This window comes from Vicugna pacos, unplaced genomic scaffold (genome assembly GCF_048564905.1).
Source record: "Vicugna pacos unplaced genomic scaffold, VicPac4 scaffold_21, whole genome shotgun sequence".
Lineage (NCBI taxonomy): Eukaryota > Metazoa > Chordata > Mammalia > Artiodactyla > Camelidae > Vicugna > Vicugna pacos.
Window position 1 is genome coordinate 10017633 of NW_027328742.1, and position 27157 is coordinate 10044789.

General features: G+C 37.9%; 1 long non-coding RNA gene across 1 annotated transcript; it reads right to left on the bottom strand.

Moving 5' to 3' along the window:
* Positions 1-7699: 7699 nt before the first annotated feature.
* Positions 7700-26107, bottom strand: LOC140694473 (uncharacterized). The gene is made up of 4 exons (XR_012070112.1): positions 26018-26107; positions 14177-14220; positions 11724-11802; positions 7700-7779 (listed from the first exon to the last, which is right to left on the bottom strand). It is a non-coding gene; the product is annotated as an uncharacterized lncRNA (long non-coding RNA).
* Between the last annotated feature and the right edge of the window lie 1050 nt (positions 26108-27157).

Consider the following 27157-nt stretch of genomic DNA (forward strand, 5'->3'; position numbering starts at 1 on the left):
TGTGAGGTGATATCTCACTGTTGTTTTTATTTGCATTTCTCTGATGATTGGTGATATTAAGCCCCTTTTCATGTGCCTGTTGGCCGTCTGTTTGTCTTCTTAGGAAAAATGTCTATTAAGATCTTCTGCCCATTTTTAAACTCGGTTTTTAAAAATTTTGTAATGTATGAGCTGTTTATATTTGGGGTATTAACCCCTTAGCAGTCATATAATTTGGAAATATTTTCTTCCATTCAGGTTGTCTTTTCATTTTGTTGATAGTTTCCTTTGGTTTGCAAAAGCTTACAAGTTAAATTAGATCCCATTTGTTTATTTTTGCTTTTATTTCTTTTGACTTAGGAGACAGATCCAAAAAACTATTGCTATGATTAATGTTAGAGTGTTCTGCATATGTTCTCTTCTATGAGTTTTATAATTTCAGGTATTACATTTAAGTTTTTAATCCATTTTGAATTTATTTTTCTATATGTGTGATAAAATTTTCTGATCTAATTTTACATGTAGCTCTCTAGTTTTCCCAGTATTGAAGAGACTGTTTTTTAACCATTAAACCCTTGCCTCCTTTGTCATAGATTTATCAACCATGAGTGTGTGGGTTTATTTCTTGTCTCTCTGTTCCATTGATCTATGTGTCCATTTTTGTACCAGTATTGTGCTATTTTGATTACTGTAACTTTGTACTATAGTCTGAAGTCAGGGAGCATGATGCCTCCTGAATGATGTTCATTTTTCTGAAGATTGCTTTGGCAGTTCAGGGTCTTTTGTTGTTCCATGTAAATTTTAGGATTATTTGTTCTAGTTCTGTGAAAAATGTCATGGATATTTTGATAAGGACTATGTTAAATCTGTAGATTGCTTTGCATAGTATAGTCATTTTAATAATATTAATAGTTACAATTCTAGATTACAGGATATTTTTCCACTTCTTTTTATCATTTTCAAGTTCCTTCATCAGTGTTTTACAGTTTTCAGAGTATAAACCTTGAACCTCTTTGGTTAAGTTTATTCCTAGATTTTTGATGTGATTTTAAGCAGAATTGTTTTCTTGCTTTCTTTTTCTGATGGTTCATTATTAGTGTGTAGAAATGCAACAGATTTCTGTATATTAATCTTGTGTCCTACAACTTTACTGAATTCATTCATTAATTCTAATAGTTTTTGGTGGAGATTTTAGGGTTTTCTATATATAGTATCACATTATTTGCAAATAGTAACAGCTTTACTTCTTTTCTTCTATTTGAATGACATTCTTTTGTCTGATTGCTGTGATGAGGACTTGCAATATAGTGTTAAATAGAAGTGGTGAGATTGTGCATCCTTGTCTTGTCTGTAATTTTAGAGGAAAGCCTTTCAGCATTTCACCATTGAGTCTGATATTACCTGTGGGTTTGTCATAAATGACCTTTACGATGTTGAGATATGTCCCCTCTATACTCACTTTGATGAAGTTTTTTTATAATGAATGGATGTTGAATTTTGTAAAGTGCTTTTTCTGCATGTATTGAGATGATCGTGTAATTTTAGTTCTTCTTTTTGTTAATGTTGTTTATCACATTGGTTAATTTGTGTATGTTGAACCACTCTTGCAATCTGGAAAAAATCCCATTTGATATGGTGTATGATTCTTTTTAATATATTGGTGAATTCAGTTTGCTAATATTTTGTTGGGGATTTTTGCTTGTATGTTCATCAGAGATAGTAGTCTATAATTTTCTTTTTTGGTAGTATCTTTGTCTAGTTTTAGTATCAGGGTAATGGTGGCCTCATAGAATGAATTTGGGAGTGTTCTATCCTCTTCAATTTTTTGAAATACCTTGAGAAGGACAGATATTATCTCTTATTTATATGTTTGGTAGAATTCCCATGTGAAACCATCCAGTCCTGAATTTTGTTTGCTTGAAGTTTATTATTATTATTATTATTATTATTATTATTATTATTATTATTATTATTATTACAAATTAAATTTCACTACTAGTGTTCAGACTGTTCAGATTGTCTGTTTCTCACTGATTCAGTCGAGGAGGCTGTATGTTTCTAGAAATTTATCCATTTCTTCTACATTATCCAATTTGTTGGCATATAACTATACAAAGTATTCTCTTATAATTTTTTGTCTCTGTGGTATTGTTTGTTATTTCCCCTTTCGTTGCTTGATTTATTTGAGTTCTCTCTTTTTTTCTTGATGAGCCTAGCTAAAGGTTTATCATTTGTGTTTTTTTTTTTTTTAAGCAGCTCTTGGTTTCGTTGATCCTTCCTAATACTTTTCTTTGGTCAATATTTTATTTACTTCCTCTCTGATCTTTATTTTCCCCTTCCTTCTGCTGACTTTGGGCTTTTTTTCTTTTTATAATTCCTTTAGATGGTAGGTTAGATTTTTTTGTTGTTGTTCAGATTTTTGTTTCTTAAAGTAGGCTTATAGAGCTAAGAACTTTGCTCTTAAAACTGCTTTTGCTGCATCCCATAGGTTTTGGAAGGTTGTGTTCCCATTTTCATATGTCTCAAGATGTTTTCTGATTTCTTCTTTGATTTCTTCATTGACCCATTGGTTTTTTAGTAGCATGTTGTTTACTCTCCACATGTTTGTGCTTTTCCCATTCTTCTTTCTGTAGTTGATTTCATTTCATACCACTGTAGTGGGAAAAAATGCTTGATATAATTTCTATCCTCTTAAAATTTGTTGAGACTTGTTTTGTGGCCTAGCATGTCATCTATCCTGGAGAATGTCCTTTGTGCACTTGAAAAGAATGTGTACTGTGCTATTTTGGAATGGAATGTCCTTTAAGTATCTAATAAATCCAACTAGTCTATTATGTCATCTATGACTACTATTTCCTTATTGATTTTCTATCCAAATGATCTGTCAATTAATGTAAGTGAGGTGCTAAAGTTCCCTACTGTTAGTGTATTATTGTACAATAATTTATCTGTTAATATTTGTATTACATATTTAGCCACTCCTGTATTGGTTTCATATATGTTGACATGTATAATATCTTCTTGATCTTTTTATCGCTATATATTGCCCTTTGTCTTTTGTTATAAACTGTTTTAAAGTCTGTTTTGTCTGGTATGATATTGTTACCCCTGCTTTCTTGTCATTTCCATCCTCATGAAACATAATTTTTTATCCCCTAACATTTGATCTCTATGTGTCTTTAGCTCTGAAGTAAGTCTCTTGTAAGCAACATGTAGATGAGTCTTGTTTTTTTAATCCAATTAGCTACCCTGTATCTTTTGATTATAGCATTTAGTCCACTGACATTTAAAGTAATTACCAATAGGTATGTACTTATTCCCACTTTATTACTTGTTTTATTGTCATTTTTTAGTTCTACTGTGTCCTTTCCTTTTGTTTCTTCCCCTGTGGTTTGATGATTTTCATTAGTGTATGTCTGGGTTCTCTGTGTCCTTTCTCTTTAGTTTTTGTTTATCTACTGTAGGTTTCCAGTTTGTGGTTACCATGAATTCATATATGTTGACCTGTATCTACTTGTTTCAACCTGTTAGTCCTTTAAGTTCAGACATCTTCTAAAAGATCTACCCTTTTTACTCCCCTCCCCCACATTTTGGGGTTTTTTGGGTCATATTTTACATCTTCATATTTTTCCTTTTCCTGATTATTGTAATTATATTTGTGTTTACAATTGTTTGACTTTTGATCTTTGTACTAGCTTGTTTAATTAGTTCATTCTCAGCCCTTACTATATATTTGCCCTACTGGTGGGATTTTTCCTTTTTTATGTATTCTTACTTCTTGTTACAGCCTTTTCTCTCCCACTTAAAGAAGACCCTTTAACATTTCTTTTAGGATAGGCTTAGTATTGATGAACTCTTTTAGTTTATGCCTGTCTGAGAAGTTTTTAATCTCACCTTTAATTCTAAATAATAATCTTTCTGGTTACAGTATCCTTGGTTGCAGGTTTTTCCTTTTTATCACTTTGAATATATCATGACACACCTTTCTGGCCTGTAAAGTTTCTGCAGAAAAATCAGGTGATAGCCTTGCATTCCTCTGTATAGTCCTCTTTGTTTTTCTCTTGATGCTTTTAGAATCCTTTCTTTAACTTTTGCAATTTTAATTATGATTTATCTTCATGACTCTATTTGAATTCATCTTATTTGGGACCCTCTGTGCTTCCTGTATCTGGATATCAGTTTCCTTCCTCAATTTGGGGAAGTTTTCAGCCATCATTTTTATCAGGTACATTTTTGACACCCTTCTCCCTGTTCTCCTTCTGGGACCCACATAACACGAATATTGGTACATTTAATGTTGTCCCACAGTTCCCCTAAACTGTTCTTATTTTTAAATTTGTTTTTCTTTTTGTTGTTCTGATTGTGTGATTTCCATTATTCTATCTTCCAGATCACTTATATTTTCTTCTCTATCACCTAGTCTGCTATTAATTCCTTCTAGTGTGTATTTCATTTCACTTATTGTATTCTCCAGTTTTGACTGGTTATTCTTTATATTTCCTAGTTCCTTGTTAAAATTTTCAGTATATTCATCTATTTGTTTCCCTAATTCATTTAGCATTCATACTGCTAATGCTTTGAATTCTTTATCTTGTAAGTTGTTTGTTTCATTAGTTGCTTTTTCAGGCATTTTCTCTTGTTCTGTCAATTAAGACAAATTTATGTGTCTTCTCATTTTGCTTAACTTTCTCTGTCTCTGTGAAATTAAGTGAAACAGTTACCTATTCTAGTCTTCAAGTGGTGCCCTTGTGTGGGAGCATCCCAACACAATCTGCATGGTGTTGGTGGGAGTGCTGAATCTGACATGGATATGAGTCACGTCTTTCCCCTGGGTATGCTGGGAACTCTCACCTTGGTAGGAGGTGAAGCTGGAGATGGAGGGGCTAGAGCCAGAGTCAGGGGCAACCCAGGCCTTCCCCTCTTCTCAGTGGCCATCACTGCCCTATCAGTTGCAGGATTAATTTCAAGTTGCTAAGCAGAAGCCCTGAGCTTCTGATCTGAGCTAGCTCTGTTCCCTTTAGGTGTGTTCCCCTCCCCGCCAGTCCCAGCACCATCACCCCAGAAGGGAACAGTGCTGGAGGAAGAGGGGCCATTGTGGGCACTCGGCCTGTGTCAGGGCATGGGCTTTGGCCATCTGGCCAGGGTCAGAGATCCAGACTGCTTCGGGTGCACTACCTGTGTAAGTGCTAGTAATGACTGTCCCTGCTGTGCTCTAATACTCCTTCAGGTCTGAGCCTTATTTGTCCCTCACAGATGGGCTCTTTGCTAGGCCTTATCCACCCTCAACTTGGTATGGAACTGTACCACAGAGCAGGTGAAGCCTGTGTGGGCTCTTGATGTGTGTTGGGACATGGGCTATGGCAGTCCGGCTGCAGAGAGAAATGGGGCTGTTTCTGATGAGCTGCCTGTGTAAGCACCAGTAAGGATATCTCTGCCCTGCTCTGAGACAACTTTGCCACTTCAGATCTAAGCCACATCTCTGTCCACAGCCAAGCTCCCCACTGGGGCTGGAGCATTTGTTTGGCTCAGGCTGGGGTGTATGCAGTGGTGATTGTAGGAAACTAACCAGCCACTTGTGTAGTTTTCATTCTGCCCTCTCCAGCCTGCTTCTGGAGCAAGCAGGCATGCACACACTCCTCATAAGTGGACTTCAGACTTCCTAAAGCCCTCCTGTTATTCCCACCAGCCCTCCAACCAGCCAAGAGGGCTTGTCTTCCCTGTTTTGTACTGCAGGACTGGGAGGCCCAGTATGCCGGCTAACATCTCACTCTGCAGGAAGGATCTCCACCTGTGTAGTCTCTCTTTCCTCTGTATCCCTTCCCAAGGACACGGGTCCTGACCTGATCACTTCTCTTCCTTCATACCTGATTCCATGTTAATCTTTCTTATAGCCTTGGTTGTACGGGGTCTTTTTGCCAGTCTTGTTAGTTTTTAGTGAGTACTGTTCCACATGTAGATGTATTCTTACTGTGTTCATGGGAGGAGGTGAGTTCCTACTCTACTGTCTTGATCAACACCACCTCAAAATTACTTCTAATTTCATTAAATTAAAAAAAATTGTAACGGTTATGCATCATCCCCCAATCACTCACTATGAATAATTAGAGAAAGTAGTACAGAGGGAGAAGGCAATAGACAAGCAATTAGAAAAATTAGATTAGTCATTAATGAATATTCAAAATGCAGCTCCAGAAGAGTAGACTATTACTTATAGCCACATGAATTTCATGGAAGTGGTGAAATGCTGGAACACATAGCATTGAGAGTAAAACATCTTGCATTGAATCCCAGTTTGGCCTTCCCTAAGTATGTGATGTTGGGGGAGTAATTTCACAGCTCCAAACCACAGTTTTACCATCTGTAGAATGGGGCTAATGTGTACAGAATTTTTGTGAGGATTGAATAAAATAATGCACATAAGATGTAGATGGCAGGGCTTTACACATAAATTCTCAATTATTAGTAGCTGCTGTTATTAAATCACACCTACTCCGTTTTTACTACCATCTATTTATACCAGCTCTGATTACTTTGAAACAATATTCTTATGGAATTGTTCTGGTAATTTTATGAACATTTATTATGTCCCCCTGCCCAGTGTTGGAGTTTGTTCCTTTGTTTGTAAGACACTAAATGACTATAAGTGAAAAATCAGAAATTCATGTAAAACTCTAAAACATGTAAATCAAAAATATTCATCATGAGCTGTGCCTTGTTGCTTGTGGTGTATCTTGTGGCCTGAACATAGTAAAACTAAATTGTCTCTGGAAAATATAATAGAGCAAAGAATTGTTGGAATTTAGTTCAAAGGAATATCAGGAAATGACTTCCAGATGACCATTACATGCATAAAGATGCTTATCTCCAAAGTACATCATACATGAAGAAAACAAAATCTTGAGCTGTTGGTTTCTGTGACTCAGGAGTCTTCACCATGAGTCTTTACCATGAAGCTCCCTAATATTCAATAGTATTATGAAAGCCTGCACTCTATTGCCTGTGAATGGTTTAGTAGGAGTGCCCCTCATAGTTAAGGGGCAATATGTTAATGACATAGTAACTAATTTATTCATAGTTTTTATGTAAATGTCCGAAGGGGATTCTTTCTCAACTGAGTCTAATCAAGAAAAGACTCTTCCCACTGACAGGAGTGGAAACGCATCACACTATATGCTACATAAACTATAAATGGCAAAGCCCAGTTAGCTGATGGCTTCAAATTCTGCAGTATTTGACAAAGGGCGGCCTTCCTGAAGACCGCAAAGCCCTGAGAGAGATTGAAAAGACTCGTGGTGGATGAAGAGGATAAGCATTCGATATCTTCAGAAGGAAGAGAGAACTTTTGGCAAAAGCAAAGAGGACAGCAGTGAGTGGGGAGGGAGAAGACAGTGCAAGGTCACCTAAGTAGAAGTGGCCCCTGGTGAGGGATGTAACTGTACCTATAATAGGGAAAGGGAAAGTGGAGAGGACTACTCTGAGTATCCCTGAGAGTGTGCAGGTGTCACAAGACTACCAGTGTGCTTTAGAAAGACCCACACATCATTAGAGACAACAAAGAAGCTCACAGAAACTTAGAAAATCTGGATTCACAGCTTCATATTGCAACAATAGAATAAACCATGTTTTGTGCAAATATAGCAGATATTGCTCCACAAAACTCAAATTTTCTTTGTTTTTCTAAATCAAACAAAATCAGGCTCTGGGTCTCACCCACCAAGGTTTGCAAAAAGTCCAGTATCAGTCACTCTTCAGAAGATCCTCTCAGTTCCCTTGGGTTGTACTGGAGCCTCGAGAGCCACACTGTGCAAGTAATTAGAACAAGTCAGAGATCCTTAGTCATGTAACATATAACATCATTATATTATTCACCACTGGATCACTGGGGCCTGCTTCTCATGCTCCTTGTTTAGACCTGAGTGTTCCTTTTGTGGGCAGTAGCTCTGCCTCTCCTTCAGGACCACATGGAACAACCACAGAAGGCACATCTCCACCAACTAGGAATACCTCCTTTGGACCTTTGGGTTAGAAGGAATGCATTTTCACTGTACTTGAGCCATCACAAGCCGTCACATATTCTCAAATTTGTTTTGTTGTCATTGTTAAAATAGTTTAACTTAACTACCACAAACTTTCCTACACTACTCTATGGTTCAAGTTCTATTCTATAATAACAAATATTTCCAGAAGGAAAAATGGGGAACCTGGCAATTAATCTATATTCTGTAAAGCTAATCACTAGGAAAAAGTTGTGAAAAATAATTCCAGGTGCACTACCAGAGCAATAAAACACAGATGGTGATTATAACAAAGAATATAGATTCAGGATTAAGTGTTTAGAGGCCAGCAGATCCACAGAACACTTTCCAGAATCAGCAAGTAGAGTGGACAGCTAGCCCTTTGCAGCTCTCCTTAGAAATCCATGAACAAGGATATGATATTTATAGTGTACTTTGAACAGTTGAAGAAGCAAAGATTGAATATTCTGCAAATAAAAATAAATAAGGGCTCTGATAGAAAGAGGTGACCTATCCCAACAGAGATATTATGTGATGAAATACGAGCTGTATTGTATTTCATCAGTAGAACCTGGAAGAAGAATCCAGGCTAGACCAGAGCAGAGATTATTGCACAAAATACAACAGCAAAAATGCTTTTGTTGGTTTCTTAATAAAAAGAACCTGGAACTTGGATCAAAAGCACACTCTGTATTTAGTGTTTATATAGATTTTTACCTAAGTTAATTATAATAAAATGTGTATAGTCCTTATTCCATAGTTTGGTACCAATAACTTATAATAAATACATGTGTCATTCCCACAAAGTCTCAAGTTTATTAAACTACCTAGATATTGTTGCATGTGGATTTCTGGACTGAGACTATGCTGCCTACCATTCTAGGGAAGACCCTAGTGCCCCAAGAGGACAAACTACATACTCTTCTAATAAAATGTTATGTTAACTAAATCTTTTTCTTTCTGGCATCCTAAACTTTACAGTGCTGTTTAATTATTCATTCAAATCTGAAATGTTAATATTTCAGAATTGAGCAAATAAGATTTAAAAAATAATAGACTCCTAAGCCATGCTGAGAATTTGGCCCCAATATCCAATATTACTGATATTCAAAGTACAGTTGAAATTCATAATCATTTCCCTGTAGCAACAATCAAGTTATTTTTGTTTGAAAAGAACTGTGAATGATAGAACTGGGTATAAGAAGGAAATGCTCTCATTTCCATCATTATATTATTCACTACTGGATCACTAGGGCCTGATTTGTGGAAAGGCACATTGTAGGAACACAGTAATTATTTGTGGAATAAGTGATGGAAAGAAAAAATGAATGGAGCAAGAAGAAAGATTCAGACTTCAAGGAGTGTGGGTCTTAATTATAGAAATCATATTGAATTCTATGTATAAACAGCAGAACAGGGGAATGTCAAATGTCTCTAGGGGTTAAATTCTGGGACTTAAGGACATGTCATTACACAGACCTCATATAACCTCTGCCCAGCCCGAGGCAGCTCTGGCTGGCTGGAACCATCACTGCATTTTTTTATATTGTTTTTTAATTAAGTAGCTAGATTAGTTCCTGGGTTAATAATATTAATGACATTCTGAGTCTTGATTTTTCTCCATTTTTAATCAGAAATGGAGACATGTCTTTTTAATAGTTTTAATGATTTCTAATTTTAGGAATGTTTATGAAATCAAATAGTCTGAATTTTAAATGGAGCTACAGGTGTCAAAATTGGATTTTTTTTTAAATTTTAGAAATACTCTAGTTTTCAATAGAATACCAAACGTGTAAGATTTGCATACCCTTGTACAATTTCCATTTATTTACCCTCACAAAAGTGAGATAGATTGAATGTCTTATTCTATTAACTTTTTATAAGGAGACTCTGCTGCTTAGCACTCAGTGGAATTTAAAGTATTGTTAACTCACAAATCAACAGTGTGATTATAAAGCTTCTTGAAGCCAATCACTGGAATGCGTTAAGTAACTAGCAAGATTACATGGTGTTTCTAGCCTAATGTGGCACAATTCAGATGGCAATAATTGGTGCCCAGTGAAGAAAAGTATCTGTTATATCAATAAATGTACTCTTGTACATTGATAACTGAGCCTGGCTGTTAAAAGTCATTGATTACCTCAAGAACAGCTATTAAAAGAAAGAAGCCCAATAAACTGACTGGGATGTTTTACACTAATAAAAAGTAGCTCCGGTAAAGTAAATAGTTGTTATTTCTCAGCAATAAGTCAATATCTGGAAGAGCACATCAGTCATTTCCTAAAGCAGATCTCCTCAGCCATGCTGACCTGCTCAACCCATATGTGCTTCTCCCAATTTCATTTCTCTAGGTTTGGTGGCAAAAGACAGAATGGAAGAGGGAATATTTTGACATCTTACTGGAATATTATACTAGATTTGGGGTATTGACACTCTTGGCATTGACGTTCAACCCCTTCTGTGTTGCTTGGTATTATAGAGGCTTCCTTCCATGTGGCTTTTCCCCCATGGCAGCTCTTACTAGAAAGTCCAAAGACTAAATGAGGAGGTTGTACAAACTACTGTCTCTATGTATTTAGGTTATACGTAAGCACAGATCAAAGAGATGGCTACTTGTTGGCTTCACATACTTAATGGACCAACTGTGACCTGCAGCTCCACCAGGATTACATACATAACTTGTCCTCTGTATGCACCCAGTGTAACAGGGGTGTTAGGATGATGCTTGAATTTCTGGGTATCACTGTCAATTTGGATTCTGTGTCCTAAGTTTTCAGATGTTTATGTATTCCCTTCTCCCTAGTTCACAGTTACCCAAGTAAATGGCCATCCTTTGGAGAAAGATTAAGAAATTGCTGCCTTTCATACTTTCCAGTTGTTGCAATGTCCTTCCTGCAGGGGATCTGGTCTTTTCTTTGGTCAGGGGCTTCCTGATGAGAAAGCTGACTTGGGTTTGGAGACTAGACAATGGATCATGGCTTTTCATTGGAGCATTTTCCATTAGCTTCTTGATCATCCATCTTTGATTTCTTTTGCAGCAGTAAACTGACACAGCTCCCAAAGCTCTCTTCTCATACTAGTCGTTGTGAATTGGGTTCCCTAGGAAGTGGATTCTAAAATGCAATTTGGATGTTTATTTGGGAATGCACTGGGTATCACCATCTGAGAAAAGGAATGAAAAGAATCAGGGTGAGATGAAGAAGAAGGTGAGGGCAGGAGAGGCTATCAGAGGATCCTGCAGAATCCCAGGGAATTCTAGAGCCAGAACTCTGTTGTCCTTCAGATGGGCTGAACAGCCAGGCCTTCCTAATCCCTGGAATTCTCTGGATGTGGGCTAATCCTGAAAGGAATGTGATGTTGAGTGAGGTGGGTCTCTGCAGTTGAGGCATTCCCTGCAGAGGCAGAAAGCTGAAGACCATGTGCATACAACAAGCAGAAACAAGTCCTTACCAAAGGGATCTGAGCAGCATACCTCGTGTCCACCACAGTAACTTAATCATTTGAATCAGAACCCTTTTTGTGAATGAGTTGGGACACTACTAGTAATGGTGCTGTAACAACAGGCATCAACGAGGACTGTCTGTCTCAGGCAAACAAGTAGTCACTCCTGCCATAACAGTTTCTGATGACACCTCCAGACAGACACTTGACAAATTACCCGCAGCACACCACGATGTGCTGATGTGGAAAACTGTTCATTTTTCCATTGCACTTTGACCTTCTACTTACCACCTGTAGGGAGGGATCAGGTCTTTGAAGGATATTAACAAGGTTACACTATGAAGCCTCCTCTCCATGAGTTTGCTGGCTGTAAGAAACACTGTAATAAGTTTTCTCAAGGCAAAACTATATGATTTTGTGTAAAGACCTTAGAGGTAGGTAAGTGCCATTAAATTAAATATTCCCAGGCTTATTTCTCTAAATCCTGACCTAACAGATGTAGAATTTTTGTGTACCTCAGAAAAATATCCTTTACCTTATACCATCAATTATTAACAGGTGTTTGGTACCTGATGGCTTAAGGAATCTTGATCATAAGCAAAACAGAGGATGAAAATGAGAGAAATCGTATGAGAGACACTGAAAGATTGAGAATGTTCCACTGAAGCCTTCATATTCTTTCCTTCCTACCACTTTGGCACATGACCTTAGCCCCTAGTTATTCCTCCTCATCCAATCTTGATAAAATTCACATTGCCCAAACAATTGGTGCTAATCCCCAAGAATGAAGACCTCCTTCCAAGAACCATCCCTAAGCAACTACTTAAAAAACTAGCTGAACTTTGGCACACCTCTTATGCTAAAGTCCTAGAAAAGATTCCCCACTTCTTCCCCAGATTAAAAGGCCCCTTCAGAACCTCTCCTGACCAACACTTGAGAATAAAGACTTATACTAATGGTGCTCTGGTTGATTTTCTTCTACTAAAAGAGAGGTATCAGAATTAAGGAGAAGTTCGGTATTAGGAGAAAGTCACTGCTTACATGGCTTTTAAGATGAACAGGTGAGCTAGACTGAAATGATAAATTGAAGGTTTAAGGCCACAGATATGGTAGCCTGGACTTCGGATATTATTTCTTCCTTTGAGCAGCATTAAAGAAATAATCTCTAAATCATAAGGAATTCAGTCCTTGCAGAATAGAAGTATAGTGGTCTTATTTCTGTAGCCCTTGGCATTCGCAAGCAAGAATTCATTTGTTAGTTATGGCACGATTTTGAAATATATGAGAATAGATACTAATAATAGCAACATTTGATCAATAAAGAAACTGAGGTTTAGGAATATTATCTAAATTGCCCTAAGTTGGTCAACAGTCAGTGAAGTTTTAGAACAAATATTTTCTATCATGACTTCCGGAAATTGATCTTTCCCTGAAATGAGAATCATAGTGGGAAAACAATAAAGCTATCTAGACTCTAGAAAGTGACCTTTTTTGTCATTGCTTTATCTTAGTACTAGCAGAGTGCCTGGCACTTAATATGTGCTTGATAACTATTTACTGAATGGAAGGACAAAAGAACTCAGTTTTAATGAGATCTACTGCATGCACCTCTGTATGTGGCAGTGATGGTGAGAAATGTAGTATTGAACAAGAGACAGTAAACAGAATTCTTAAGGGAATTAGCTGGAGAAGAACCTGTGCTAGCAAGGGCCTGGAATTGAGTGGCAGGATATGTCCACTCAGAAGCAAGGAATTTTTAGGTAAGGCTAATTTACGAAGCACAACTGGACTCTGTTTGCATTTATTCTATTATTTTTAACAATGTAAGCTTTGTTGGACTGAGGATAACTAGCTGTTTATTTTAAGCAGACAGATGTAAGAATAAAAACTACTCATCAGAAACCAGTACCAAGTCTTTGTCTTGGTACACGCAGCTGTAGGGCCCATTGGACTTTGGACCAAATGACAAAAGCTATTGTTAATACCTAGAGTCAATGTGAATTGATGAAAGTAGAGAGGAAGATAATTTGTGACTAAGATGAATGTTCCAGATATTTTGAACCATTGCTTTTTATACCCAGGACTTTAATCCAGCTGGTACTTATTTTTGTGTATGGTATAAGAGAGGGATATAATTTTATTTTTTCCGTGTTGATAGCCATTATTGAATAGGTAGCTATTGCTAACTGGACAGTCTTTCCCCACTGGTCTCAACTGCCCATTGGTCTCAATTGCCACTAGAGTCATTGACTAAGGGTTCATATATAAGTGAATCTGCTTGTCTTCTCTCTAGTCTATTTCAAATTTATTCTTTGAAATGTATTACAAAAATGCTAGTTCTGCAAAAGAATGTATATATGTTATAAAGAATAGTACAGCAAACATCATACAGCTTTATTTCTGTAGCTGTGTATCAGTCTCTAATCCTAATTGACTCTTTACAAACTGTTTTACCTCTCCATACTTATTTGAATCATAGCATGGTAAGGATGGAAGATTTTTTGGCCCAGTCTCTTATTCCTTCGTCAGTAGGGAAATAGAAATATACGACTGTTAAAATGAATGACTTCTATGTGTATCAACATGGATATTTATAAAAAACAAGATTTATTATAAAGGTGAGGGGCAAAGGATATGTAAGGTATGATATGATCTATATTTCTTTTAAACAACCCTTTATACTTTTTATGAATGATATTTAATATTGTATATACATACATAAATTACAACAGTATACTTACATGTAGTGGCAGGATAGACCCCAATTTCAGAATAGTGGAAAGTTCTGGGGAGGGAAGGCAGTAGAGAGAAAATAAGATTTGATGAGAATGCAGCTTTAACCACTGTATCAGTTATCTAGTGCTGTGTAACTAACTGCCTCAAAACTGAATGGCTTAAAAACAGCCATTTATTATTGCTCATAATTATGTGGATTAACACCTTGGGCTGGAACAGGGTAAGCACTTCTGGTCTTAGGTGGGCTCACTCATACATTTGCAGTCAACTAGCAGATCAGTGTGGGGCTGGCTGTCACTGGGGAGAGGGAGAGGGGAGTGACTGGGTCTCATGTCTCTCATCACCCAGCAGGTCAGCCCAGTCCGAGTCACATAGTAACTGATGGGATTTCTTTTAATTCTAGGCTCAGAAGTCGTACACATTGACCGTATCAAATCACAAAGTTACATTCTATTGGGTAAATCAAGTTACAGATCCAGCTTAGTTTCAAGGAATACAGAAAAAGACTACCCTTGATGAGAGGAAGTGCGCAAAGTCACATTGGAGGGGGCATAGCTCCAGGAAGGAGTGGAAAATTGTATCCATCTGTTTTTCATAACTGACCAGTGCCACATCTATAGCTTTATTTTTCAATCAGAAGAAAAAAATTGTCAAAATATTAAAATTCTGAGACGTAGATACATAGGCACCTATTATTTCTGAACCTTTCTGTGTGTTTGAAATAGTATGTAATTGATCATTTTAATAACATTGAAAACATGATTATATAGTCATTCTTCCACACCAGAAATATTTCCTGGAACTCCATCACATCAACACAATGACCCATAGTTATACACAACTAAAATTCTCATCACCTGGGTCTTTTAGCATTATATAGATAAAATTTGCGGCATGTTAAGGATCTGGCTGAATTTCCATTTAAATAGCAACATTCAGCCCTTGGATTTGCTTCTGTTGTTCTAATTACTTGTCTGGAAAAAATGTTTCCTCATCTCCTAACCTATCCTGCCACAGGCCTTTTTCTGTGCTGGATCAGACCCTGGCTAAGGAGAACACCTGTAGACTGCATGATAATGGTAGTAGAAATGATTGCATATCTCTCTGTGCAGTTTTGTGCATGTGTCTGTAGATATGTCTGTTGCAACAAAAGGAATGAAACAAAATGTATAATAGGTATGAAAGATGTTGCTGGCAGTTCTGCATTATCGATGGAGAGCTTTACCCACAACTGAATTTTAATCTCAGGGTAGAATCCTCAAATGTATGTCTCAGCTTTGCTTTCCTGCTGTTAGGTTGTGTCTAAGGAGAACATAGGCTAATGATTCTAATAGTAGCCTAAGGAAAGCATAATTAAAGATGCAGAAGACATGTTGTTGACCATGCGTTCCAAATGCTAGCTTATATTGTATTGGGTAATCTGCTATTTTGGATTATCCCTTTGTTTCTATGGGTAATGGAGAGTTTTCCATATCCATAATTAAATCCCTGATCTATATCTAGCTAAGCCCTTTTAATTTTTTATTCAACCTAAAATAGGACCTGCTGTACCCAAGAATTAGGCTTTTTCCCTGCCACCTTTCCAGACCTCTGGGTCTCCACATTCAGCCACTTGTGACAGTCTGTCCCAGAAAATTGGAAAACCGTTCACTTTAATTGGTTCTAAAATGTAGGATTCAGTGCTTGTGCTGAGTTTGAGGATGAAACTAACATTTTACAAAGCCCAGCCCAGCAGCAGCTGCCCTTTGGGATTTGGGAGGTAGAGCAGCAAGTCACTCAGGAATTTAGCGCTTTATTACAAAGAAGTGCTAACTCTTCTGGTTCTGCTTATAAATGGAATAAAGGGGGAATCTGGCTCACCCATGAGCGCTTTAACCTTGTGCATGCTCAATATCCTTATGAAATGCAATATCTTATGATCCTTTAAATAACAAATGACCTTATTCCCTTTTATGGGGTCATTAAGACCTCTAACGGTCCAGGTATAAATCCCAGCTACTACTGCACATCTTAATTTACTATTCATATGTGAATCTCTCTCTGGTTCTCAATTACTATACAACAGCAACTGGCTCATCAAATTATCCCCATTGGAATGTGTCTGTTAAAGACATTGCAGTTTATATCTTAGGGTCCTAATTAAAGTCACAGTACTTGATAAACCTTGAACAACTAGTAATTGGAAACTAACAATTAGTACCAGCCGCCTTAGTTGAGATTAGCTCTACTGCTGGCTACGTGACTAAGCAAAAGGAAATTAGTACACCAGAGATTGCCCACATGCCAAATGTGTGTTAATGTCCACTCCTGGGTTTCAGCCAAAGTAATGAGAAGAACTTGGCATTAAAATATTATTAGCTAAAAGTCTTTATATAGATATCTGTGCCATGGAATAGATCAGTCTGATATCCCTGTGGCTTTTCAGCCTTTATCATGCTCATTACTGTTTTCATCATCCTGTCTCTGGATATCTGTGGAGATGGTGCTGTAAGACCACCTCTTTGAGCTTCTTTTCTTCTCAAAAGCCTACAGCTTGCTTTCTTTCTTAACAAAGCATAGGTCACATAGTCCTACTGTATTCTGCATATACTCCCCATCTTCCTGCCCCTTATTTTCTACATCTTCAGAATATCTGAGGTTCAAGGCATGGCAGGAAGCACATGAATTGATTTGGTGAGTCTAAGAGAAGCTTGAAGGACTACAGGCATTGTGCTGTGTCTCCCAATTAGCCGCCATGCTATTCTGAGACCACACACTTTGGAAGGCAGCTGGGAGGAGTGTATTCTAGTTCCCTGTCCTGGAGACTTGCTGATGGACCTTTTCCAACTGGAAATGTGTTCATAGTGATACTTTGCAATGGGCAGCAGAAGAGAAAATCTCCTTAGGATGACCTTCTGTTTTGTCAGTCAGTGTTGTACCCCCACTCTCTTATTCCCATTTCATTGAATAGCTAATGGAATGGGATATCACTTCAAGGAGCTTCGGCAGACTTGATGAAGCATTCCAGATGCCTCCTCTCTAATCCACTTACCTCATGTATTCCCAGGAGTTCTTGGCTATGGGAGAAGTGTGTTTCAGCAGTCTTCCCCCAAAATACTGATTCGCTTACCAGGGCAGATACAGTTTATAATGGTTTTGTAATCTTTGTCATCCTCTTTTTCACCCTTTGGCAGAGAGCCAATATGGCCACTCCAAAGTATTCCAAGAAATTAATCACAAAAATGAATGATAGGTAGTGGGGCTTTGTGTTCTTTTGCAAAGTGAACAAGTATGGCTTAAGAAGTTTTGTAGTTTTATCACAAAATAAATCCATGTCCTCAACACTTTCACTGCTCTAAAACTTAACCAAGTTAAGTTTTTACAATAGCGACTGGATCCAGATTCACTCCATGGCAGGCTCTGGCGTCTACTTCAAGCTAACCCTTGTGTAGCACTTGCATATATAGACCAAGTAAGCCTCCCACTCTCTCCTACCAAACCCAGAAGAGAGTTGAGTCAAATATTATCCAAAGAAAGTCAGGTTACTGCAAACCAAAGATAAGATGTTCTCTTTGTATAGAATGGATCCTTACTCCTTGGACTATTCTCAAGATTGGTTAACTTAAAGAAGCATGATCAGTGTACACTAACTGGAATACTACTTAACTGGTTTCATGTAGTTTGCTCATATCATGAAACTAATCAGTGCTCCTTTGAACTACTTGAACTTAGCTCTAAATTCAAAATCAAAATTATCCTGTAATTTTCTGTCCAAAAAAAAAAAAGTTTACAGCTATGAATAGATGTTGGCCAATGTTCAACAAAGCCAGTGGATTTTCTGTAGGGACTTTAATTGGCCAGAAACAACTGCCATGAACACCATCAAGTGGGGTATATAGAATCCTCTCTCCTCTCTACTCCACAGCCTTTGCCATCCTTCTAGCTGCTCCCTTTTCTAGAACCTATCCTGTGGCATTAATAAAGGGAAGGCTCACAGCTGGTTGGAAACCAATTCACTTTAAGAAGATTCATGATAACAATAAATGTTATCTGGTACTCTCTAGAGTTTTCTCGAAGCCATCAGGAGAGAGAAGAATGAAACTTTGATCATAACAAGTTAAAGGGAAAGCTTACTGAGACCTTGCAAACAAAAGAAGCATCAAGGAAGGGAAGCTCTATAGCACAGCAAACTCCATTCAATGTCTTGTAATAACCTTTAATGAAAAAGAATATGAAAGCAAATACATGTATATACATGCATGACTGGGATGTTGTGCTGTACAGAGAAATTGACACATTGTAACTGACTCTACTTCAATAAAAAAAGAAGGGGAAGATCCCATAGAAAATAGAGGGATAAATAGGAATCTATGCTTTGTTGATAAACAAAGAATTCTGTATCATATCAAATGGAGCTTACAGAAGGCAGTCTGCCAGTCAGCTCATGGAATCTTTGAGCCTTGGGTTTAATAGTACTTAGAGTTCATTCAGTCTAAGATTTTTTCTAACATGTTAACCCTTCTGGGATTGTCATTTAGCTTCTGTTTGCATACCTGTAGGGACAAGGGATTCACTACTTGCAGTTTTGGCACATCCCATTGTTAAACAGCTCTGCTTATTTATGTCAAATCCAAGTCTGCTGCTCAGCACTATCGTCCCATTGGCCTTGGCCTTCTTTCTAGAGGCATTCATAAAGTTTTCTATTTCTTCTCACTTAGAGGCAGTTTACCTTTTCAGCCCAGTTCCCAAACTTCTGTTACTCTCATAATTTTTTATCCTTATTTTAGAAAATAAAGAGAAAAATATCATCAGTAAACTGTAACTAGATATAACCAGTATGTTAATATTTTGATATGCATCTTCCAGTTTATATATATGTGTACATATTATTTATAGAAAAATTAAGACTATAGTGTATATATTATTTAAAATCAGGTTTTTTTCAGATAATATGTTATCAAAAACATTTTTGTCATATGTTTTCCTCTGCAGCATTATTTTTAATGGCTGTATCATATGCTTTTGCATTGTTAAACAATATTTTATTTATTCCTGCTGCTAAGCATTTAATGTCTTCTAGTATAAAAATGCTACAATTTATATTCATTAATATATACATGATTATCTATTGACTGCTCTTTCTCTTTCTATGCTAGCAATTGTACTAGGTACTAGGTAATAGGGTGAAACAATTCCAAAATGATCCCTGCTCTCAGGGAGCTTATACTCTGTAGTTTAATTTATAGTCATCTTATTGCCGTAGATAATAGGTAATTTCACTGCCCTAGAAGGAAACAGCTAGACCAGGAAAAATGCATATTATATATTGGATCATTCTTTGGCTATGAAGTTGCCATCCAGAATATCCCCTCTGTATTTGAGCCTGTTTCCTCACACCCTTACAAGCTCTGAATTTTTATCATTATGTTAAGTCTTCCGAATTTGATCGGTTGACTGTTAAATCATATTTAAACGTTATTTTGATTGGAATTTATTTAATTTCTGCTGACTTACTGTTAACAAGCCATATTCAGCAGACAGGAGTATTCATCATAAAATGCTTTTATGAGGATAAATGAAAAAATGAAGTGTCCTTTCCTAAGCTAACAAGTTAAATCAAAGATAGAAAAAAATACCTATGACTTCATTTGATCTTTTCCTGGAGCTAAGTCAGATTTGTTTGCTTGCTTCTTCAAGTGACTGGTTTATATTTCAGCAAGTGTTGCAAGGTGTTCAAAATGGAGTGTTTTCTTTTACACCTGACTTCTTCCACTGAAAAGCCTTTGACCCCAGGAAAACAGGTTTTAATGGGATTGATTTAGTTATTTAGCTTGTCACAGCAGCTTAACTCTCAATTATGTTGTGGCGGTATGTATTTGTCTCAGCCTACACATTATTTTGATGTAGCTGGGTTTAATTGCATGTGGAGAGAGTAACTGTGTTTGATTTTGTTTAACAGAGTAGCACATGATCTGTTCAACAGCTACCATCATGAAACAGAGAAGGGTAGGTTGGTCTCAGAGCATGAGAACAGAGAGGCTGAAATGGGGGTCTGAGCCTCAGTTATACTGGCAGATTCTTTCTGGGAGTCTTCCTGTAGCCCTTCCCAGGTCTATGGTTCTTGCTGAGGTGGAATCATATAGAGGTGGCTAGGCACTGCTTCATCCCACTGCCCTATGGGTGAGTGACCTGCCAAAAAAATCAGCCAGTCTTGCCTGCTGGCTTTCAGATGTAGTAGATGGCCCCAGCTGTGGGCAGGACCCAGAGTAAAGAAGACCCAGGCACCCTGGTGCAGTAGTGATTTCTGCTTAGTCTCGAAGGCACCTGCTAGAGGTTTCTTCTGTTCCCCAAGCCTGCTGGCCCTCACCTTTCTGCCTCTTCTCTCACATGGTTGGAAAACTCCATGCAGGTAAACTCATGATGTATTTGGTCCATCTTCGATGCTACTTTTCCATGAAACTTCTTGTCCTTTCTAATGAGTGTGATAGACCCCTCCTCTGAAGCCCCAAGGTAACAGTAATAACAAGCACACCTTTAATGTTTATTATGCTAGGCATTCTTCTTCTAATTAACTCATTTAATCCTCAAAACAACTCTGTGGGAATAGTATTATTAGCACCATTTTGTGAGTGAAGAAAAACAGAGAGGTTAAGGAACTTGTCAAGTTACTTAGCTGATAAATAGGAAAGCCACAATTCTACCCCAGGCAATCAAGCCCTAGAATCCACTGTGCTAGAGTTTTTAACTTCTCCTTTTGCACATATACTCAACTACCAACTGTTTGCCCTGGAAAGGACAATTTAAGTTTCCTCTTTTTATGATAAGAAGATCATGCCCAGAGTGATTTGTCCAAAGTCACACTGGCAATGAGAGACAAAAATGAGATTAAAACCAAATGTCCTGGATTCTCCATCATGTTGCTTGAAGCATGCAGGACATATCATAGTTAGGATATCTTAAATGGTATCGTGTATCATAGGTGTTATCCTAACCATTTTACTGGGTTATAAATATCTGCAGTGTGTCATAATGCATTGTTTATAAATGTTAATCTTTTATGGTTCACTTTCCATATCTGTATTATTATTATTGTAATATTTAGTTTAATTTTTACCTGCTTTGGTCTCATCCTAAGAAATTATATCACCAAAACTATGTCTTTGCCGTGCTGAAGTGTTGATTTTATTTATTCTTCTAGAACATGTTAAGTTGTATATCTGTTACCTTTCTAGATTTGCTTGTATAGTTACTAAAATAATGGGCCCACCACCAAAAGAAACAGCACTACAATCAGGAAACACTGGGAAAAAACAAAAAACAGTGACCTAGAGATGGGCTCCTATGCTAGCTCTGTCACCACCTTTTGGGCTAATCATCGGAGCTCCGTTCACTCTTTTGTAAACTGGGTCAGAATATCTTTGTCCTTTTTAATCTTCCTGGCTGGATGGGATGACCATATGACAAAAAAACTAGTTTTCTGTAAACTCTAGAGCACAGTCATCATTGGGCATGTCATCATTATCACATTCACTGTAACTCCAGTCTGAGCATCTGTGGGTAATAACTACTCGAGAAATGCTTATTGAATGAATAAAAACGTTTTCTAAGTCCTTGTAACTCCACACATTCCCTGGAAATTCAGAAAGGTAAAAAGAAGGTTAAATCTCTTGCATCTGCCCTTTAGAAGGCGTTTCCTAGTGTGCTGCATCATGACTTGATTCTGTCTCTCACCAGAGCTCCTGTACCTTCACTGTTTCCCATAAGAAATCCTGTCACTTTTCAGCATTTCTTGAGTTGGTACTTTACTGAAGAATTTAGAGACTTATGAAATGGTATCAAATCCCAATCCACATAGCTTCTGTTGATTCCCCGGTTTTCATTTTCATTCATACTCATTCATACTCATTCTTTCTGTCTCATATATATATACACATACACAAACACATGTAATTTTTTCATTCTTTTTCTCTCATTCATATTTATTCAAAGATATAGGTATATATGTATATATATCTTTCTCACCCTCCATCCCTCTTTCTACTGAAGGTCTTCTCACCCACTCTTACCCTTGGAAAGCCCAAACAGTTATAATTTCAATGCTCTGACTTTAACTTTAGCAGTAAATATAATGATAGCAGCAGCCTCCTCCTGCCACATACATTCATCCTTTGTTCCTGTGGCAGTCTTGTAAGACAAGCAAGACAGATATAAGGCAAGTCTCCATTTTATAGGCGAGGAAACAAAGGCTATAACACATCCCAAGTCAATTATGGTAGTCTCACAGAAAGTCAACATAGGAAACTTGTCTTCCTGTGCGGAGCCCGGTGTTCTTCCAACTTCAACAAGACGGTCTCAAGTCATCTCCTCTATGAAGCTAGGGTATTTCAAGTAATTGCAGTAAATGAGATAACCTAAGGTAAGAGTTTAGCTGTGTAAGAAAAGGAAGGGAATTCTGGAGAGAGTGTGGAGAAAAGGAACCATCCTATACTGTTGGTGGGAATGCAGTTTGGTGCAGCCATTATGGAAAACAGAATGGCGATTCCTCCAAAGACTAAAATTAGACTTCCCATATGACCCAGCAATCCTACTCTGGGCATATATCCAGAGGGAACCTTAATTCAAAAAGACACCTCCACCCCAATGTTCGTAGCAGCACTATATACAATAGCCAAGCCATGAAAACAATGTAAATGTCCATTGACAGATGACTGGATAAAGAAGAGGTGATCTATTTATACAATGGAATACTAGTCATAAAAATGATAAAATAATGCCATTTGCAGCAACATGGATGTCCCTGGAGAATGTCATTCTAAGTGAAGTAAGCCAGAAAGAGAAAGAAAAATACCATATGATATCACTCATATATGGAAGCTAAAAAAAAAAGACAAATGAACTTATATACAAAACAGAAACAGGTTTCCAGACATAGAATACAAAACTTGTGATTGCCAGTGGGGGAGGGTGGTGGAAAGGGATTAACTGGGAGTTCGAGATTTGCAGATACTGACTTATAAAATAGATACAAGTTTATACTGTATAGCACAGGGAAATATATTCAATATCTTGCAGTAGCTTATGGCAAAAAATAATATGAAAGTGAATATATGCATATTCATGTATAACTGAAACATTGTGCTATACACCAGAAATTGACACAACATTGTAAACTGACTATACCTCTATAAAAAGAGAAAACAAAAACAAGAAACAGAAACTACTCTAAAAATTAGTCTTTAAAAAAAGGGTAAAAAAAAAAACCCCAAAAAAACACAAAAAAATGAAAAGGTAGGGAACCAAAATGGAGCCCTAGGAAATGCTGGCATTTGAAAAATCAGCTCTAGGAAGAGAATCCTGCAATGGATGCTGAAATAGAGTGGCCTGAAAAGTAAGAGAAAAACCAGGAGAGGGTGTTGTCATAGGAACCAAAAGAAGAGAATATTCCAGAACAGGGAATGTGGTCATGTGAGTTTAATCATAATGAAAGATCCATTCAGAATAAGTTAGAGCAGAGTCCCTTGAACATAGCAAAACAGAGAGCATTGATGATCTGAGAACAGTTTCATTGGAGTGATTGAGGAGATGGGTTGAAGGATGAATAGGTGAAGACTTGCGAATATTATGGAGACAACTTGAGGAAAAGAAAAAGAGAAAAACAAGGTAGTATCTAGAGGGACATGCTAGTTAAAGAGAGGGAATTTCCTTTGAGATCAAAGTTGCTAGAGCAAGTTTGAGTGCTGGTGATATTAATTTAATTGACAAAGAGATGGAATATGCAGAGAGGTTTGTTAAAGGTTTTTTCATTTATTTTCAGCAACTTTTTACTAATCCCTTCCCTCTCCGTCTCTTTCTCTTCTCTATCTCTCTACCTCTCTCTGTCTTGCTGTCTGTATAATTTCTCTCTCCCTCTCTCTCCCTTTCTATCTATCTAGCTAGCTACCCGTGCCCCACAGGTTCCCAGGGACTTATACGCTGTCTCCTTGAAGGCCTAGCATGCAAGATTGTAATCCAAAGAAACTAGCCTACTTACACTCAGTTCAAAACCTAACTTCTCTCTCACCACTTACCCTTGTCAAATTACGTTCTTTTCCCTCTGAACAGTTTTGCTCCCTCAGATCATGAAATCCTTCAGACCAACAAATTTTGACCAAAATATGAGTGATAATTCCATTTATATCATTTCTCCAAGGGTATTAACATGTTTAAGGAGATACATGGAAATGATAATCATCTTGTGTCTTAGTTTTCTATTATTTCTAATTATCAAAATTTTAGCAGCTTATAACAACAACTATTTATTATCTCACAATTTCTGTATGTTGGTAGTCTAGCATGACTCAGCTGGTTTCTCTGTTTTGAGTGTCATAAGGCCAAAATCAAGGTGTTGGCCAGCTGGTCTCTCATCTGGAGGCTCTGGGAAGGGATATGCTCCAAACTCATTTGTGATATTGGCAGAATTTGGTTCTTGCAGTTGTAGAACTAAGGTCTCCATTTCCTTGCTGCTTGTTACCCAGGGGCTTCTCTCAGCTTCTAGAGACCATAAGCATTCATTGGCAAATCGCTCCTCCGACTTCAAAGCCAGGGACAACATGTTGAAACTTCCTATGCTTTGAATCTCTGGATTCCTTTCTGCTACCAGCCAGAGGAAATACTACTCAGGCCAGGCCCACCCACAAAATCTTCATATCTTAAGGTTAACTCATTTAGGACTTTAATGCCATCTGCAAAAAACCCTTCACAGCATTATCTAGACTAGTGTTTGATTGACCAGGGGACAGAAATCTTGGGGCCATCTCCCACACGCTGAATTCTTCAAGAAACTTCTCCCTCATGCCACCTGCAGTGGACACTGTTCCATCCACAAGTCCAAGCAGCCAAGTTTTTTACAATGTGACACTGGGGCCATCACCCCACTGTAGCTCATTAGAGTAAGAGTAGCCTCTGACTCATGGAGTATACTCAGTCCCTTATAAATTCCACTTCTTGGTCCTGATTTCTCAAAAAATCATTTGTATTTCCTGCCCTTGAGTTCAGTAAAATAAGCTACTTTCCCTTTTGCTGAAGCCAGTTTGGGCAGATGCTTATTACTTGCACCTGAAAGAGATGTGGGAGAGACTAGGACGCTTGCTAGTGATACCCTCACTTCCATCCATTCATTTCAAGGACATTTAGCATCTTCTATGTCCAAGGCCACCACCCCAAGCAAGCACTAGGATAGAAGGAGAGAAAGCAGTGTCTCCACTTCTTGAGAAAGCTAATACCGTTACGTTGCAGGGAATCATCTTTGTGTTTTGGCAAGTATGGAAGATTGATTGAAATGATAGCCCCCCCCCCCAGATGCACTTCCTGTATCCAGGCTCTGTTATTTCTTTGGAGTCGAGAGGCCACACGTGGCTGACATTTGGCTCAATCACGTGTTTTGACTTGGCCAGTAGGATGCTGGCAGGCTTGACATAAGCAGAGGCTTGAAAAAGCAACAACACATTTTACTTCCTCTCTTAGAACCCTGCAATCACAATGAGTACAAGCCCAGGCAGCAGCCTTCAGGAGGATGAGAGACCATGTAGGACAGAGCAGAGCCTGTCTAGCCCTGCCCATCCTGGACTTGCCAGACCCCTGCCGACCCAACAAGTCAACCTAGCAAGATGCATGAACGAGCCCCACCCAGATCCACAGAATCCACCACCCCATCCATAGATGTATGAAAATGGTAAATGGTTGCTATTTTCAGAGATTCAGTTTTGGGGTGTTTGGTTATGCAGTGGTAGATAAAAGGTGCAGAGAGAACCCAAAGGCAACTCCAGAACTATGGGCCAGATACTTTCTAGCATATTAAAATTATTTGGAGAGAGGGGGAAGTAAGTTACCTAAGTTTATGGCCTTCTTCATTTGAGAGACTTCAACAATAAGGAGGCCTTGACTGCTTCAAGTACAGCCCAGCTCTCCCTCTGTTCAGATTTTCACAAACTGCCAGCTTTCTCTGTCATCAGCATCAAGTCTTTTAATTAAGTAATAGAAAGGTAATTATGACAGAAACATGATTATGTGGATTATTCTTATGCACTCATGGAGGAAGAAAATCAGAGATTGCCAGCTGCAAACATCTGCAATAAAAGAAGTCTTAGGACAAAAAGTAGTTTCTGCTGCTGCCTTGTCCTCCTTTTTCAGAAACACCAGTCTTATAGGGCATTAAATCAGTGGTAAGTTACTAGCTGTATAATATGTGCTGTCCATCTCATGAGATGTTAACTGAGGTCCCTTTTGCTCACATTCTGTGCCTGTCACCAAGTGTCCAATAAAAATTCTGTTCTCTGAGGGCATGTCAGGAAAGAGCAGGGCACAGACTTGCCTACACCTCCCTCACCAGTCCAGGAGAGCCCCCAGGCAAGTCTGTCCCTGTGGTCTGCCCCAAGGCTGAGTCATCAGAATTCCTCATCTGCAAATGCCACCCGAACTATGGCCACTGGCAATCACACAGAGCTCAGAGAAACCAGTGTCAAAGTACTGGGGTCCTCAAGTCCCTCTGACACCAAGGTGGTCTAGGCAACTTCTGGGATAGACCTCACCTAGGTAGTCGGGGAGGACAGGCTTGGAGCCAGAAGTCAGGAAACCTGGAATCAAATTTTCCTTTTGTCATTTAATCTTGTGTCCCTGAACAAAATTCCTAACTTCCCTGACAGATCTTTTGTATTACCTTCCATAAAAAAAGAATAATGATGGCTGTTGGCCAAACTCATAATTCAACTTGATTTTTCATGTTGGATAATATATGGGAAAGGGGGCTTGAAATAGTAAGAAACACTATAACTAAACACTCAATTGTTTTTTGTTATCATTCTTGGTTTATTGAGATGTAATTGACACACAGCACTGTAAAAGTTTAAGGTGTACAGTATAATGATTTGACTTATATACATCATGAAATGACCATCACGATAAATTTAGCGAACATCCATCTCATATAAATACAAAATTAAGTAGAAAAAATTTCTTATGATAAAAACCCT